At 46.0% G+C, this 17,977-nt stretch overlaps 1 protein-coding gene across 23 annotated transcripts in view; it reads left to right on the forward strand.

Moving 5' to 3' along the window:
* The first annotated feature begins 2,344 nt into the window (after positions 1–2,344).
* Positions 2,345–17,977, forward strand: part of MAP4 (microtubule associated protein 4) — a 134,801-nt gene continuing 119,168 nt past the window's right edge. For 3 of the 23 annotated variants that reach the window (XM_036030393.1, XM_036030395.1, XM_036030400.1), the window contains exon 1: positions 2,351–2,771. The gene's annotated coding sequence lies outside the window, so the exon portion shown is untranslated. Of the gene's footprint in view, positions 2,772–17,977 lie in introns of all 23 variants that reach the window. The other 20 variants (XM_036030397.1, XM_036030402.1, XM_036030391.1 and 17 more) reach the window with 17 other exon arrangements.

The following is a 17,977-nucleotide window of genomic DNA, read 5'->3' on the forward strand; positions in this document are numbered from 1 at the left end:
GTTTGTTGAGATCCTTTCCAACTTGGAGATGCTGGGGACCTATGCATTGCATCTGGGGTACCTGGAACTGCAGGGAAGGGTCTTCCCCACTTGAGGTGGGGAAACAATGAACCTGTATATCAAGAAATCATCTATTAGGGCAGATCCACATTTGCACAAATAATTACCAGGTATGTGCTGGGTGCTGTAACAGAGAGGCATATAAGTGGTGCAGGAAGGATGTGTACGGATTGGAGGGGGTGGTGCAGAAGTTGTGAAACTCGGACTAAAGCAGGGTGGAGGGAGGGCTGGGAGGTAGCCATGACAGTATACAGGAAAAGGGGACTGAACTGGAGCAGCATCAGGGGTGATGGAGACACTTCTGAGGCAGAAGCAGCATCTGGTAGGCCTGAGTGGGGAGAAGAAAGGGGATAAATGAGATTGACTCCTGGTATCTAGTTGGGGTTCTTGTAACACGGTGATTCTATTACCTTGAAGAAGGAACCCTAATTCCAACACTTTTGGTTTTTCCTAGCCATCTGACTTGTAAGGAGCTCAAAGCCAATGAACTCCAGTCATGAAGCCAGGGACAGGCCTTGGGGCTGGCTACTCCAAGCAGCCAAAAGGGTCAGTGTAGTCTAGGCTGGTGTGACTCAGTGGATTAACCACTGGTCCTCGAATCCAAAGGTCACTGGTTCAATTCCCAATCAGGACACAGGCCTGGGCTGCAGGCCAGGTCCCCAGTTGGGGGCATGTCAGAGGCAACCACACATTGTTGTTTCCCTCCCTCTCTTTCTCCCTCCCTTCCCATCCTAAAATAAATAAAATCTTTAAAAATAAAAAGGCCAGTGTAAGTTTTTTAGGTTCCACCTATGTGTTTTCCTACAACTTATTTCAGTTCATGTGTAAGCAAAACCTGTGGACTTTGGTGTGAAGTAATGCTGATTTCACCAGGACGGTAAACCTCTTTTATTCATCTTTGTATAGTGTCCCTGAATGGCCCTTCTTGATGTGCAGATACTCAATCAGCACCTGTTGGATGAATGAATTCAGGCTTGCAGTGGTACTCCCCTACTATGGAGCCTGGGTGAGTGTGAGTTTGGGCCCAAGGCACTTGGCTTCTTAGTATCAGTTTTCTGTAATTGGCCCAAAATCTTTTTCAGGACTCCAAGTTCATAGTTCTATACCTTTTCCATTTATGCTTTTACTCTTCATCCCTTCATATTTGTATATGCTGTCGACACTTCGTTATAATCATATTAATAGCAATATATAAGTGCTTGCTAAGTGACAGGCACCAATCTAAGCACTTTACATACATTAACACACTTGATCCACATAAAAACCGTAATGAGGTAGGTACCAACCATTATTACTCATTTACAGTTGCAGAATAGGTACAGAGAGAGATTAAGTATCTTCTGCAAGCTCATATAACTTCTAGGTATGAGCCCACAGATTTGCACACAAGGAGTATGGGTCCGAAGTCCAGGTTCGTCGACCTCAGTGTGCTACCTCTAGGTCACCCTAGCAGTGACTATGACAGGGGCTGGTGACTGAAGTATCTCGTTTTTATAAATAAGGCCGCTGAAGCTTAACTTCCCTAAGGTTATACAGCTGTAATAGAAAGTAGCAGAGCCAGACCTCCAGCCAGGGCTTTCGACCAAGGTCAGCGTTAACCAGCTTTCTCCAGAGGTCGGGTGTGTGGCCCTGGCACCTGGCTCACAGTGCCGATTACCGGCTTGCTGACATTAGGTAGGTCACCAAGCTTCTGTGTTTGTAAAACCCCCAGCTGTAAAATGAAAATGACAACATTAACGCCAACCAGATAGGATTGTGGTGACGAGTAAATGAATGACTGTCACACCCAAGAGAGAGGCCTGGAACATCGTAAGCACTCGATAGGCGTAAGCTCTCCCTTTTCATTCTGGACCAACGGTATCCAGCAGAAATATAACGTAAACCAGATAGTAATTTTAAGTTTTTTTTTAGTGATGGTGCTTTAAAAAACAAAAAGAAACACTTAAATTATTTTAAATACGCTTTATTTAGCCAACTATATCCAAAACTATAATCAGTTATCTGACTTACAATCAAGATACGAATTGTGAATGGGGTATTTTATACATTTTTGGCATTAAGTCTCGCAGACGTGGAATGTATTCTACATTAACAGCACGTATCAACTCGGACCAGCCACGTCACTCGCGGCGTGGGGCAGAGCTGCTCGGGAAAGGGCCCCCAGCCGGCTCGCGCCGCAGACCCCACCCCGCGCCCCGCCCAGGTGACATCACAGAGCCCGCAGGCCCCGCCGGCGCGGGTACCCGGCCCCGGCCGCGTGCGCCCGCCCGCCGCCTCCGCTCCACCCACCTAAGTTCTAAGAGGCACCGACGGTGTCACACTACGGCTGGGCGGCAGATCCGCCCGCCGACCGCAGCGTTAAGCGGTAGGGGAAGGGAGCCTGAGTCCCACGGGCGTACTTCACCCCCCAACCGCCCTCCGCTCGCGCCGCTACCTCGGCAAGGTCGGGGCGGCGGGGCCGGCGCCTATTGGCCCGCCGCGGCCTTCCGCCCGCCCCTCGGCGCTCTTATTGGCCGGAGCCGCGGCGCCTGCAGGATAGGCGGCGGCGGCGGCGCTCCTCCCACGCACCGGCCCTCGAGAGGGCAACGAGGAAGCGGCCGCCTCCCTGCGCCCCGCCCCTCGGGTTCACTCTCTGGCTCCTAGGTCTTCCGGCTCCTCCCGGCCCTCTCCAGGTTCTCTCTCCGGCTCCGGCTCCGGCGCGGTGGCGGCGGGTAGGTGCAGCGGCAGGCGGAGCCCGACTGGAGGGGCGGCCTCTCCGCTGCCCCGGGGGCTGCTCGAGCCTGCCCTGGCGGTGGCCCGGGGCTCCGCAGGGCCGGCTTGAGGCGGGGAAGGGCGGTGGCCGCCGGCCTGCAGGACGCGGGGATGGCCCGGCGAAGGGCCTGCGGGCGTGATCTCCCGAGCTTTCTAGGCGCGACGTGGGGGCCCGTGGGGCGGGGCGGGCCGAGAGGTCCGTTTTCGGGGGTCTGGAGCGGTGGGGCCAAAGGCGTGCCTCAGGCTCGGGATGGAGCCGAGCCCCGGGAGCGAGGGTCGGCTGCCGCTCGGGGCCCTGGGTGGGGCTCGGGGACATCGAGGAACGCAAAGGTCGTTCTGTGAGGATTTTTGGGGCCAGTTGAGGTGGGGCTGAGGCGAGCCTTGCTTGGAAAGGGTGAACAGTCAGGTTTTATGGGAGTTTGGAGGGGTGGTCTGGAGAACCGGGCCCCGGCCGGGGCTGCCTCTCCCGGCGTGCGTCGGCCCGGCACTGTTTGGGCGACTAAGCAAGTGTCTGGCCGAGGGAGCGCGAAGGAGACGGAGTTAGGTTGGGATGGGAGGATGGATGGGGACAGGGACGAGGAGGGCAGTTGGAAACGTTACCCAGAGCCGAGATTGTAATGTAGCGGCACATGGACTAGCTTCTCCGCGGGTGTGTTTGCCTGAGCGCTTCTTTATTGAAATTACCCCGTGGGGGAGTGTTGGGGTTTTGCTTGCATCCAGGAACGTGCAAATTAAGTTCATTTGGGAGGAGGCAGTGAGGGATGACGCTAAGGTTTGTGTTTTAGGAGCCAGACCCAGGGTGAAACGTGCTTCTCGGGAAGACTAGTGTTACCCAGCTTTCTCCTGGAAACCCCCTTTTCTCCTTCTTTCCCTCCTCTGGTTCGATTACAGCCTTGCTCCCCAGGGCCTCTCGATTCCCTCTCCCTGGCTGCAAAGCATTGCAGTCTTGCTGTGTGTGTGTGTGTGTGTGTGTGTGTGTGTCTCCCGCCCATTTCCCTGCTGCTGTGCTTTTGGCAACTGCCTCTGCTCTTTCCCAGGGATGGTTGTGGCATTGCATCAGGGGATATTTGTGCTTGTAATTTGCTCACTCAGCCCAGGAAGAGGGAGAATAGCACGCTGCCGAGATGGGAGGGGGGTGCCGTCTGCTGGGCTGGGGCGGCAGAGAAAAGGGTGTGGTGAGGGAATACAGCTGCTCTAGGCCTATAGGGTAACACTGCCCAGTCATCAGCTGAAAGAGATTGAAAGAGCAGCCGCGGCAGCAGCTATTTTTATAAATCAGCCTTGAATCCAAGCTGAGAACACATGGATTTAGAGTGAACAGTTGTCATGCTCTCACTGTTACAGGCGGGGGTGTTTGGTAGACAACATTAAGAGTTGCTAAGCAGGAGACTCCATTTGTACTGTACAGCAGGTACTTGACTTGCAACTTTTTAGCTTTGCTCTTTTGAGTTTTGTAGGGTGTCTTTCACACTGACGTCCTTGGATAGTCCATACTCCTTTTCAGATGAAATGTTAGGCTCTTCTTTTCAAGTGTAGCTTAAAAGTAATAAAGCCGGCTCTTTTTGAGCACTTGCCATCTTCCAGGCACTCGTTGTCTGTCTGTATTTACAGACGAGGAAATTGAGACTGGCAGGAATAAGAGGTCACACATATTTAAATGGCAGAAGTGGCAGCCACACCAAGGTCTCTCTCATCCCCTGCACGGTAGTTTAGAAATGCAGAATTTTTGGTTTACACGGGAGTGATTCAAGCGCTTGAGAATTTATTCATGCAAAGTAAACTCACTGGAGACAGATAAACCAGATACCAATTTATTTATGATGAAAGTATTAAGTGCCATGTATGCAACTGGAATTAATTATCTACTGGCCAGGACACCTCCTTTGTTTTGGGGCAGCCTAATCAGCAATGAGAAGGCAGTTGACTCTAGAAACGGAATGAAAGGCACTGGGTGTTCTTAGGGGCTACTTTAGTCCAGTTACGGAAGCCGAGTGGGTCTCCTTTCGTTGTATGAGCCTCTAACAGCGTTTCACAGTCCTGGGGGGCTTTTCACACACTTTCCCCCTCTGTCTCTGTTGTGTTTTTTAGCCATCACTTCATATGTTTGTCATCCAGCATATGCTTACCTGTGTTAAAATTTCCAACTTGTAAGTAGGTTTATGTTACATATTAAAAAGCCACTTTCTGTTGTTTGTTGACATTGAAGGAAGCACCTGGAGTTTTTTGTCTAGGTGGCTTATCTTCTTATTTACTTCTTTTTTGAGGGTACAAACGCTTTTATTAATTGCATGATAAGATGTTCGGGGGAGAGGAGGACAGGTTTCTCAAGCTCGTCCAAAGCGGCCTGAGAGCAGGGAAGGGTCCTGGTTTGTGGGTTTTTATTTTGGTGATGGCAGGGGTGTCAAACTCATTTTCGTCGGGGGCCGCATCAGCCTCGCGGTTGCCTTCAAAGGGCCAAAATAGTTTTAGGGCTGTACACACACACACACACACACACACACACGCGTAACTACTCCTTAACTGTTAGGGAGAGGAAATTACGCTAGGCCCTCTGAAGGCAACCTCGAGACTGATGTCACCCCCGGTGAACATGAGTTCGACAGCCCTGGGTTGTGGGGTGAGGTGTGAGGGAGCGAGTGTTCCCATGTGTGTGAAGAGGCTTGTGTGGTTCGACCCTCCCACCAATATCAAGATCAGTGACTTAGCAATTTTTTAAAACAGACATTGTATTCATTTATTTTAGAGAGAGGGGAAGGGAGGGAGAAAGAGGGGAGAAAAAGAGTGTGTGGTTGCCTCTCATGCGCCTGCAACTTAGTACCTGGCCTGCAACCCAGGCATGTGCCCTGACTGGGAATCGAACCTGCGACGCTTTGATTCGTAGGCTCAATCTACTGAGCTACACCAGCCAGGCTGGTATTTTTAATTGCTATTTTTCAGCCCAAGTGGAGAAGTGAAGTCATTTGCTCTTGGCTAAACAGGAAGTGACTGTAGCTGGAACTGACCTATTCTCATGTGTGCCTGATCCCAAGCAAAACAGTCTCTTCATATCAAGTAGCTTGACCAACAAGTCAACCTTTGTCTCTTTGTGGTGGGATTGCTCTTTTTAATAAAGAAGCTGCTGGCTTTAGGTTCTGTTTTTGTTTTTGTTTTTGACTTTGGCAATGTTACGAGCAAGAATAATTCCTTTTCTGGACTTCTTCCTTCTTGTAGAATCATAGAATCTCAAGAGATTTTAAAGATAATCTAGTGCAGCTTTTCACACAGTGTAAGCGATTTCTCCAGCCCTCCGTGCAAGTCTTACCCCGGAGAGGGACTCCGCAGCTGGCGGCTGACAGTTCCAGGTTTGCAAATTTGTCATTGTAGAAAGAATTCCCTGAAAATGACCCCAGACCTGCCTCCCTGCAGTCTTTATTTGCTGGTTCTAATTTTGCCGTCTACAGTATTTTCCTATAGCTCCAGTCTCCACTTGACACTCACTCCGTCACAGTTACTCTGTACCACCGAAGTTTTTTCTCTTCCAGACTAAACAGTTCTTTTCTTGCAGCCACCTCTTATGAAGTGTTCTCCCTAGCCCTGGCTGGTGTGGCACAGTTGGCTGGAGCATCATCCGGTAACCTAGAGGTCGCGGGTTCAGTTCCCCACCGGGGCACACACCTAGGTTTGCGGGTTTGGTCGCAGGCCAGGTGCCTGCGATCCCCAGTGCTCATGTGTACAGCAGGCCGCCAGATGGGTGCTTCTTTGTAGCATCAGTGTTGCTCTCTCCCTTAAGCCCTCTCTGAGAGCAGTGAACAAATGTCCTCGGGTGAGGATTGAAAAAAGAATAGAAGAAATGTTCTCTCTAAATCTTTCACTGTGTTGGGCATCGTTTGTAGACATGCTACAGACTGTTAGATATGGCCTGATTCGGATACTGCATTAGGCCCTGGGAGTGAAGTGATTAAGGAATTCAAAAAGGTCCCCGCCCTTGGGGAGCTTAGCATTTAGTTTCTATCAATGCTGCTTTAGAATGAAATAGGTTCTTTTTTTTTTTCTCCCAATATCCACTCTTCCCTGTTAGTTTATACTTGTCCTATACTAAGCTCACCTCTAGGTGTTTTTTTCTAGAACTGATATTAACCCAAGTTTTTGTCTGGTTGTTTGGCTTTCTTTGGTTTTGTTTTTTTTTTTTTTTTCCTTAAAGATTTTATTTATTTATTTTTAGAGAGGGAAGGGAGGGAGATAGAGAGAGAGAGAAACATCAATGTGCGGTTGCTGGGGGTCATGGCCTGCAACCCAGGCATGTACCCTGACTGGGAATTGAACCTGCGACACTTTGGTTTGCAGCCCGCGCTCAATCCACTGAGCTACACCAGCCAGGGCCTTTTTCTTTGTTTTTTATTTCTATTTTTTTGGTTGGCTTTCTCAAGCTGTGTGGTTGATTCTTTTACACTCCTAGTTTCTTGCTGTCCATTGTTCCAAGGGGGACTTTTGGAATCCTGATTCTGTTACCATGTGCCTTTGTTAGCCTTCCTATTTCTAGAATTCTTTCTATATTTTTACTTGATTGAACTAATTAAATACTTTCCTAGAGAGTGCCAAAGCCAGATCTTGGTAGTATCCAATGAGAGACAAAACTTCATGCTTTATTTTCTCCTTACTTCTGACTTGTATTAGATGTTGGTTTGATTTTCTGCTATAGTTTGTGTGGAAAATTATAATCAAAACATTTTACATCTTACAACTCTGAAGGCATAGCTAATTCTTTCTAATGGTAGTTATTGATTACTGATTGAAGTTACATTACAGGGTTCTTTATTATGACCAAGTAGAGGTTCTGACTTATAAATGATTCACATGTAAAATAGCTGTAGGGAAGACTGGGGATACATGGTGAGTGGGAGTGGAGAATGGAGACTTCAGGAAAAGGTGGCTTCAAAAAGAGGCAGAGTAGAAAATTCCAAGTTCCCTTTTAATTAGATGATATGATTTCCTCAAAGAATGGATTCTCAGTGTAATAAATTGACCATTCTGTAGATGGTGGTGAATAATATGTGTAAATTCTGGGGTCCATGGAAATTTCTGTATTTGTTGTAAAGAATTCAGGGCCATCAGCAACCAAGGTAACTGTGGTGGCTGGGCCACATGAGGAACTTCCGAAAGTAGCCACAGGCTGCATGGTTCCCGTATTTTGCTGTGCATAATGCACACTTTTTTGCCCACATTTTTGAGGGAAAATTAAGGACGCGCATTAAACATGGCAAAATGCGGTGTGTGGTTGAGGAGATTGTGAGTAATTACACCTCTTCCGGTCCACTTTCAGCACTAGTAGAGAAGTATTAGGGGTATGAGATGTCCCTGTGCTAGTCAGGTCGTCCTGTTCGGCTCTAAGATGTGGCCTGGAAGTGTCCATGCAGAACTCTGCCTGCTCGTGGGGCAACAGTTTAGCATGATTTGAAGTTCATTTTCCCGGACCGCCCACAGTTGCTTTGCCCTAGTGAATTTGATTTCCCTAATAGTCATTTTTGTGTCCCTCATTCTTTTTGTTTTTTAAAATCCTCACCTGAGGATGTGTTTATTGAGTTTTGTCTTAGAGAGAGAGGGAGGTGGCGGGGGCAGGAGAGAGAGAGGTCTCTCATGTGCACCCCAACTTGGGGTGGAACCCGCAACCTTTTGGTGTGCCCATGACGTTGCAACCACCTGAGCCAGGGCCCTCGTTCTTTCTTAAAAGACTTTTCCAAACAGCTTCAAATGCATCACAGAAGGTGAGAGGAGTATATGAAACCGAACCCCTACGTACCCACCCCTGACCAATTTTGATTCCCCCATATTTCCACCTACTCCCCTACCATTCTTTTCCAGATGGTTTTTTTTTTTAGCAAATCCTAGACATGAGTTCATCTGTAAATATTTTAGGACATATCTTAAAAGATAGTACTTATCTTTTAAAATATAAATCATAATTTCTACAGAGAACCTCAAAATTTGACAAAAATGCCCAATTAACATTCAGGTTTTCCTTACTATCTTAATTTTTTTTCCCCCACAGCTGGTCAGTTTGAACAGAATTCAAACCAAGTATTTATGTGATATTATTCTCTTAAGTCCCCTTTAACAGAATCCCCCCACCCGCCGTAATTTTTGCATTGAAGAAACTGGGTCCTTGTCCTCTAGGAATTTTCATATGCTGGATTTTGCTCTTTGCGTCTTGATGATGGCGTTTCACATGTTTCTTGATCCTCCACATATTTCTTGTAAACTTTTAGCTATAGCTAGAGATTTGACTTTTTTATGGGGGGGGCGGGCAAGATGCCTGCTTCATTCATAATTTCCATTCTAATAAACTCATTAAATGTTCCGAAGTTCATAGGGGAATGTTTATGTAAACTCACGAGTAGTGACATGCACAACTGTTTTATAGTGTTGCTGTCAGTCTGTCACAGCCTTTTGGGTCCCCAGGAGACTGCACTCTGCTTCCGACTTGTATTGGATCTTGGCTGTAACAGGCTTGTGTCAGACTGCCGTTGGCAAGGTGCATGTGGAGAACATGCCAGACCCTCTTACTAGCGAGCGGTCTGTGGCCCTTAGGTTGGGGGAACAGGGAGACAGATGAGCCAGCCCAGCTCCTCCGGGAGTGCTGGTCTGCACGGCAGCGACCTCCAGAGAAGTGAGCGTGGGCCCGGAGACCCTTTCTCTTCTCCCAGGCGGTCATCTCCAGAACTCTTTTGTGTCCCCGTGAGACTTGCAACCAGGGGGGCAGTGGGCAGCGACATCTTGTCCAGGCTAACCTCCTGAACCTGTCCCCGAGGCCCCCTTTTCTCTGGTCCCCCGTCTAGGCTGGCTCTCTCCCGTTGCTTCTGTCCTAGCCCGTCCTTGTTTCACTGTCTGGACATACAGTATAAATGCCACTCGACAGTAGGTGGCCTTTTGTGTCTCGTGTCTTCCACTTGGCACGGTGTTGTCAAGGTTCATGTCGCAGCATGTGTCAGTACGTCCTCGTTCCATTTTATTGGCAAGTGACACTCCTCTGTACGGATGTACTGCATGCATTTGGTTCATTCGTGTTGATGGGCATTTGAGTTGTTTCTGTTTCTTAGCTATTATGTGTAATAATCCTGTGAATATTTGTGTACAAGTTTTTGTGTGAGTGTATGTTTTTGTATCTCTTGGTTATGTACTTAGGAGTAGAATTACTGGGTCATATGGTAATTCTGTGTTTGATTCTTGAGTAACTGCCAGACCAAAACTGTTTCCCAAAATGACTGCACCATTCGACTTTTTACCAGTAATATATGATAGATTCTTTTAAAAATCCTCACTCAAGGATATGTTTATTGATTTTTAGAGAGAGATATGTTTATTGATTTTTAGAGAGAGAGAGGAAGGGGCGGTGAGGAGAGAGAGAAAGAGAGAAAGAGAAACATGGACGTGAGAGAGAAACATTGTTTGGTTTCCTCCCTGGTACATGCCCTGACTGGGATTTGAACCCGCAGCCTAGACATGTGCCCTGACCGAGAATCAAACCTGCAACCTTTTGGTGTGAATGATGATGCTCCAGCCAACTGAGCTGAGCCATCCAGCCAGGACTTATGATAGATTCTTAAATGTGTATTTCATTACTGAGTCAGAAGATGGTAAATTGAAGGCTTTTGATACCTTTTGCAAAATTGTGTTCTGGAAGATTGTACATTCTTACCAAACTCCATCTCATCACACCCTTTTTAGCCGTGGGAATGATCATTTAAATTTACTTAAAATTGCGAATTTAATAGGTTAAAATGGAAAAATCTCAGTTTCAATGACATCTGGTTTTCTTAAACAGTGGCATCAGAAGGGCACAGTCACATACCTGATAATCAAGGGCAAGACTGGGCCACTAAGAGGGAGCTCCTCTGACACAGCCAGGTGCCTGGCACTCCAGTCACTGTCTATTTTAGCATGATTCTCTCGGGTGGGGTATAATTTAAGAGTGAATGTCAGCAGGCTACCTGGGAAGCTGGTTTTTAGCAAGCCAGAGTGGGGGGGTAACATTAATCCTAGGGACAAAAGAAATCTTTGGAGGCTGTTTTGGACAATTTTATATGTTTGGTGTAGCTGAGTCTTGCTGGGATGCCTCAGGGACAAACCGGCCAGCTTAGTTCATCAGCCAGGGACAGGAGCGCCTTTCAGTGCGGAGCCGGTCCGAGAGTCCCGGGTGGGCTTGCCAGAATGAACAAACCACGGTTGCCCTCGCAGAAAACTAGTGTGGCAGCAGCACCAGACCGGGTGTCAAAATCCCAGGGTTCAGGTTCCAACTCTATCACAGAATAGCTATGAGATGGGGCACATCAGCTACCCTGCTTATTTGTAACACCAGATACTGGTAGAGTAGCTCACAGACTTGTGAGCATTAAGACCTATGGGACCAGGATGGGTACCCTTTCAAATGCTGAGAAGATGTCGCCTGATCCAAATCAAAGAATGATTGTGGTGTGCATGGGATTGGTGTTTTCCACGGAAACGCCCTGCCTCTGAGTTTCAGAGGACGTGTGTAGCAACTTGGCTAAGAAACATAGAGTTCTTGGACTCGGGGAGTCATTTGGGGCCCAGAATAATTGTCTTCTTTGAGGTCGCCTACCAAAGTTGTAGCCGAGTCAGGACTTGAACTTGAATCTCTAGCATTCTTTTCGCTGTGTTGAATTTAATGCCACAGATACTGATACATTTTTTAGGTACATGGGATTGTGATAAATGCCGCAGGTTATTCTTAAAGAGTAAGCCGTAAAGTCTTCAGAAATGACACTATTTTAATAATAATGTCATGATACAGAACATAAATGCCATGCAAATTGCAACAATAGTGGCCCGATACAGACTGAAAGTGCTTTACAGATTGTGCGGAGATCTGACTGACTGATTGGATTGAAATGGATGCTTTATGTAGTTTAAGGGAGGGTGCTTTGTTGAACTGACTCATAACCAAGAATTCAGGTTCTTTTCATTAATTTTTATTTAAAAAATTTTTCCTATTAATTTTTAATTAGTAGAGCTGGATAGTTATCATTTAAACACACTTTAGAACAGTTTTTCGAATGCTTCTTTGTTGACTTTGATATAGTCAGAAGCATAAAGGTTATAGGTTTTTAGGATTAAAAATGTAAGAATCATAGGGGAACATAATACTTTATACCTTAAGTATTGTGTTCGGTTTCAAGAGCCACATTTTCAGAGACATGGGTAATCTACAGCCTGTCAAGGAGAAAACCATCTGGCTTGTGATGAAAGTAGAAATGCTGATTGTATTATTCAATCTGATTCAATAGTACTTATTGACTGTCTAACATAGTTTAGGTTCTAGTTAGGTGCTAAAAGGCTATATAACTCGTAGTCCTGCCTTAAATCCAAATATTTAGTGTATGTTCATTTGTTACATAATTTTTGCACTCTTTTTTTAAAGTAAAATTAAACTTCTGACTTGGAGATAATTAGATTCACATGCAGTTACACAGAGAGATACTCAGTGCCCTTTACCCGGTTTCCCCTCGTGGTAATATTTTGCAAAACAATCTTACAGCTAGGCTGTGGATACGAAACATTTAACAGGAGATGGTACAGCCACTCCGGAAAACAGTTCAGCAGCTTGCCTCGGGGTGCAGTTGCTTGGTCATGTAGTGGTTGCATGCAACTTGGTAGGTGCATATAGAGTAAACATGCTCTTGGTAGTTGCATGTTTAGTTTTTTTTTAATTTTTTTTTAAGATTTTATTTATTTATTTTAGAGAGGGAAGGAAGAGAGAGAGAGAGAGAGAGAGAGAGAGAGAGAGAGAGAGAGAGAGAGAGAGAGAGAAACATCAATGTGCGGTTGCTGGGGGTTCTGGCCTGCAACCCAGGAATGTACCCTGGCTGGGAATCGAACCTGTGACACTTTGGTTCCCAGCCCACGCTCAATCCACTGAGCTATACCAGCCAGGGCGCATGTTTAGCTTTTAAAGAAATGCTGTTTATATTGATATGATGAGGTGGAAGCATAGTTTCCGCTGTGGTCTTCAGGGACATCGTGGTCGCCTCGTTTTATCAGGCTGCTGGCATGGAAGCCTTGGCTCCTTTCCTTGGCCTTCCCTGCCTGCACTCTGGAGGGGGCGTCGGTGCCCCTGCCGAGAGGGGAGACTTCAGTCCCCCCTTGACCTTTGCTGGGTTGGAGGTGTTGGGCCGCTGTGCTTTCTGTGGTGTTCAGCTGGAGCAGAGTGATTGTCTAAAAAGTTTCTGTCTTGCTAGGTGGCCTCGCTCCTGGTCCTTCAGCTAAATAAAGAGAACAGATTTTGCTGGGGGTTTTCTTGTCTGCACTCTTAGGCATTACTGGGTTCCCAGCCTTGCCACCTCCAGTTTTTTTTAACTCTTTTTTTTAAAGATTTTATTTTATTTTATTTTTTAGAGAGGGAAGGGAGGGAAAAAGAGAGAGAGAGAGAAACATCAATGTGGGGTTGCTGGGGGTCATGGCCTGCAACCCAGGCATGTACCCTGACTGGGAATCGAACCTGTGACACTTTGGTTCGCAGCCCGTGCTCAATCCACTGAGCTACACCAGCGAGGGCAGAACTTCCCATTTCACTATATTGTACGTATTGTTCTTTGTCAAGAAATACTTACACATAATACCATTTTTTGGTGATATCAATTAAGTTGTACTGTGCACGCCCTGGGGAATCATTGGTATGTGTTACTCCCCTGGTTTCAGTGCCTGAAGGGCAGTTCCTGTGTGAATAAAGGCTGTACTGTGTCACGAATCTCTGCTCAGAGCTGGCTTTTTCACTGAAGAAAGTCCCAGGCAATCTAGATGTAGCCATTAGTTTCAGAAACGCTGGGGGTTTGGGTATGTATTTAGATTTTAAAGTTTAAAAATAAAAAGCATCCCATGTTTTTATAAGTGCTAGTTTGATTAAAATTTTTGTTCATATTTTCCGTGCTATTGTAGGAAAGTCATTACAGTTTTCAGGAGAAAATCAGAGGTAATGATGGCTTTCTTGTTTTGCCTCGGAGGAAACAGGAGGTACCAGCAGTGTGTGTTTCGGGGAACCCTAGCATTAGTTTTCTGCTGGAATTTGCAAAACACAAGCTGGGAAGACTTAAATCTTTTGCCCCAGTACAGCTTTTTCTGATTGCTATATAATATACTTCTAGATGTGCAGATTTATTGGGAGGTTTAGATTTCATAGATGGGGTGTTTTTTTTTAAGATATTAATTTATTTTTAGAGGTGGGGAGGAGGGGAGAAAGAGAGGGAGGCCCTGACCCAGCACTGAACCGGCGACCTTTCGCTTCGTGGGAGGGTGCCCCACGTACTGAGCCACACCAGGCAAGGCATAGATTGATGTTTGTGATCCAGATTCGCCAAACAGGTCTAGTTAAAAATTAATACTCAATTTTTTCCACTTTGTGTAATCTTTCATTCACAATGTGAATAGCTGCAGTGTAAGTCAAATCAGAGCCAACACAGTAGCCCCCTTTTCTGCAACGCTGCTCTCCGTGGTTTCGGACACCCGTGGTCAGCCGCGGCTCGAAAATTTGAAATGGAAAATTCTACCTCACCTTATCTCATCATGTAGGCAGTGTGTCATCTCGCATCATCACAAGAAGGGTGAGCACAGTACAAGGTATTTTGAGAGAGACCACATTTACATGACTTTTATTACAATATATTAAGTGATAAATAATACTATAAAAATAAGGTTTAGAGAAATGGAAAAATTACCAACTTACTAGTTTTCATATACTTTACAAGCAGTTAACCATTGAGATATGTTCAGCAAATAAATTTTTACAAAGTATTTTATTTACTTATTTATTTAAGATTTTATTTATTTCAGAGAGGGAAGGGAGGGAGAGAGAGAGAGGGAGGGAGAGAGAGAGAGAGAAACATCAATGTGCGGTTGCTGGGGGTCATGGCCTGCAACCCAGGCATGTACCCTGACTGGGAATCAAACCTGCGACACTTTGGTTCGCAGCCTGCGCTCAATCCACTGAGCTACGCCAGCCAGGGCAATTTATTTATTTTTAGAGCAAGTGGAAGGGAAGGAGGAAGAGAGGGAGAGAAACATCAATGTGCAGTTGCTGGGGACCTGGCCAGCAACCCAGGCATGTGTCCTGACTGGGAATCGAACCGACGACCCTTTTCTTTGCATGACTGTGCTCAATCCACTGAACTATACCACCCAGGGCCCAGTTAGATCCACTTTTGAAAATCTTCACAAAAGGTAATTGCTAAAAAAAAAAAAAGGACAAGATAGCTCATTAAATAATAGAAAGCTTCACATAGTTTAAAGTCATAATTTTGTAAAGTCTTGTACTTTGTATATTTGCATTTAAATTTTCAATGGTTTGTTGAATGTGTGCACACTGATTTTTTTCATGTATGGTCACCATTTAATTATATCAGATTGCTTTTAAAATTTGTTTTTTTCTTACCCACTGTGTTTTATCCTGGATCAAATCAATAGGGAGATGCAGGGTAGCTTGGATTCCTCAGATGGATAAAGCATGAGTTAAACCCGTTACTGAGCGAAGCCACTGAATTCGGGGTGGTTTGTCACTTTCCCCATCTAACACAGCAAGTAAGGCTCCGGCCCGTACTAAGTTCACGCTCACAGGAAGGTCCAGAGATGCACCTGACGCTCCCGTGTAAGTGCAGCTCCACAGCCAGCCGCCTTTCTCTCTTCTCAGGCTGTGGTCCAAATACGGCTTCCATGCTGTTCGTCTGAGGTCCCTTTTCTTTCCCCAGTTGCCCCGTTTCATACTCTTAAGTGTTCCAGTAGGAGTGACTTGAGAGTTTTTTGTGCTTGCTTATTTTATTAAATAAGTTGTAATCTGTGTATACTTGAACTTCACATAAAAGGAATTCATATTTAGGGAGTGATGATTGTACCCCAAATATGATTTCCCCTGTGACTTGCCGTCGTTTTGTCCAGCAGACACGACAGGCTGCAGCGTAGCAGCGCGCCCCTCACAGCTGCTGCGTGCGGAGGTTTTACCCCCGAGCTCCCCGCGTGGCTGTGATACCGAGTGCTTGCTTTGTGGTGCCTCTGTTTCCGGACTGTATTCTGGGGGAAAAAGTCTTTATTTCTCTTTCTAATTTTTTTTCTTCTAAATTGCTGTGGCTTCAGGAACCAGATACTATTGTAGAATTAAGTTTAAAATGAGAACATTTTGAGGGTTTTTTCCCTCCAGGCAGGGGTTCTGTGACATACTGAATTTTTCGGACTGTAAGACGCACTGGACCGTAAGATTGCACCCAGGTTTTAGAGGAGGAAAATAGGGAAAAAAATTTGAAGCGAAAAATGTGATAAAATAATAACTTAAATAACATAGATGTGCCCCCCCCCCACCCCCCCAGTGAGCCAGGCAAGCTACATTCGGACTATAAGATTCGCCCCCATTTCCTCCCAAATTTGGGAGTGTGTCTTATAGTCTAACAAATAAGGTGCTTTTGGCTGATCTGAGACAGGCTTTTACTGGGCGTTTTCATTCAGTCCTTATAATAATCTTTTCTATGTAGACAGTTTCCTTATCTACAGGTTGGGGCAAAGTAGGTTTACAGCCCTGGCTGGTGTGGCTCCGTGGATTGAATGTTGGCCTGCGAACCAGAGGGTCACCAGGTCAATTCCCAGTCGGGGCACGTGCCTGGGTTGCAGGCCAGATCCCCGGTGGGGGGTGCACAAGAGGCAGCCACACACTGATGCATCTCTCCCTCCCTTTCTCCCTCCCTTCCCCTCTGTCTAAAAATAAATAAATACAATCTTTAAAAAAAGTAGTTTTACAGTTGTTCATATGGAAAATAATACAACAATCAATAAATAATCATACAAGAATAAACTCTGTTTTCATGTACTCACAGCTGTAAGCCTACTTTTGCCATATTCTGTGTAAAGTTGGGGATGATAGAGGTTAGAGAACATAAGGACCCAAAATTGCAGATCCAATAAAAAGATTCAAATCTAGATCCAACTATAACATGTATGTTCTTTGCACAGTTCCACGAAGCCTTGTAATTTCTTTCAGGATTTCTACTTGGTTTTTAAATACCAGATGTTGCCAAATATGTCGTGACTCTTGAACTCCACGCGGTCAGGAGGCACAGCATCCAAAGCAAATGCACGGTGCAAATGCATGACATTGCAACACAGAGAGGGTGGTGGCTGGGTCCATCATCCTGTGTCCTTCTGTGTCGCTGGGATGGGAGAGGGTCAGCGCCCCACGATCAGGTTGCAGCTTCAGGAGCGGCTGTTTGAGTTTTAGAGTTAGTATTGTCCGCCATTTTCTTGGTTCTTGTCTTTTTCTTTTCTCTTTCATCCTTTTCTTTTAGCTTTTGTACTTTCCTTTCTCTGTTTTTAAGAGACAGGGAAATCAGAGATATGTTGTTCAAGAACCTGCATTTTTTTCAAATACCTCCTATTTATGTAGCTGATGCAGCTTCACCAGGAGTTCCCTTTGTTATCAAGTTCAAGAGGGACTGCCATTCCAAGTGAAATTTTATCTTGAAAGTGGATGCAGTGAAAATGGCACCGAGAAAACAATTCAAACACTAACTATTTCTGAGCAATCAGGCTTATGTGTTGTGTACTGTCATTGTGTCTGTCTGTGCTAAGTTGTTTCCTTTTCAAAGCTTAGTTTAATTCTTCCTTTTTGGACTGTTATTTATGTTTCCTCGGTCGTGAAATTCATTTGATCTTTTAAAGGGTAGCTGTCTCCTGATTCCTTGTGAGTTGGGCCAGGCCACCTGTCCACTCGAATTCCTTCCTCACCCTACTCGGTCTTTGACACTGTGCTCTGGGCTACCGTGACTCCCCCCGACCCCGAACAAGGACTCTGACTGCTCAGCCCTACCTAACAGCTTTAGACCGAATTTTGGCAAGGGGACAGGGGTCAGGTTTGGTGTGTAGGGGGACAGCCAGGTGACCGTTCGGAGAGCTGGGTGGGAGACTGCGCCAGAGAGCTCTGCGAGGTTGGTGCAGCGTCCGGGTGACGGGGGGGGGTTGCACCACGGCACGTGGGGATGAGTAAGGAGGACCAGGCCCTCTCCGGTCATGCCGATGATACGGTTAATCACAGAGGTGGTCATTACCGAACACTTACTGTGTGCTAGGTACAGTAAGCACTCCGTAGATCTGTCATTTAACTCTCATAACAGCTTCATGATTATTACAGGTCTTAACATTTTTA

This window comes from Phyllostomus discolor, chromosome 7, assembly GCF_004126475.2.
Source record: "Phyllostomus discolor isolate MPI-MPIP mPhyDis1 chromosome 7, mPhyDis1.pri.v3, whole genome shotgun sequence".
Classification (NCBI taxonomy): domain Eukaryota; kingdom Metazoa; phylum Chordata; class Mammalia; order Chiroptera; family Phyllostomidae; genus Phyllostomus; species Phyllostomus discolor.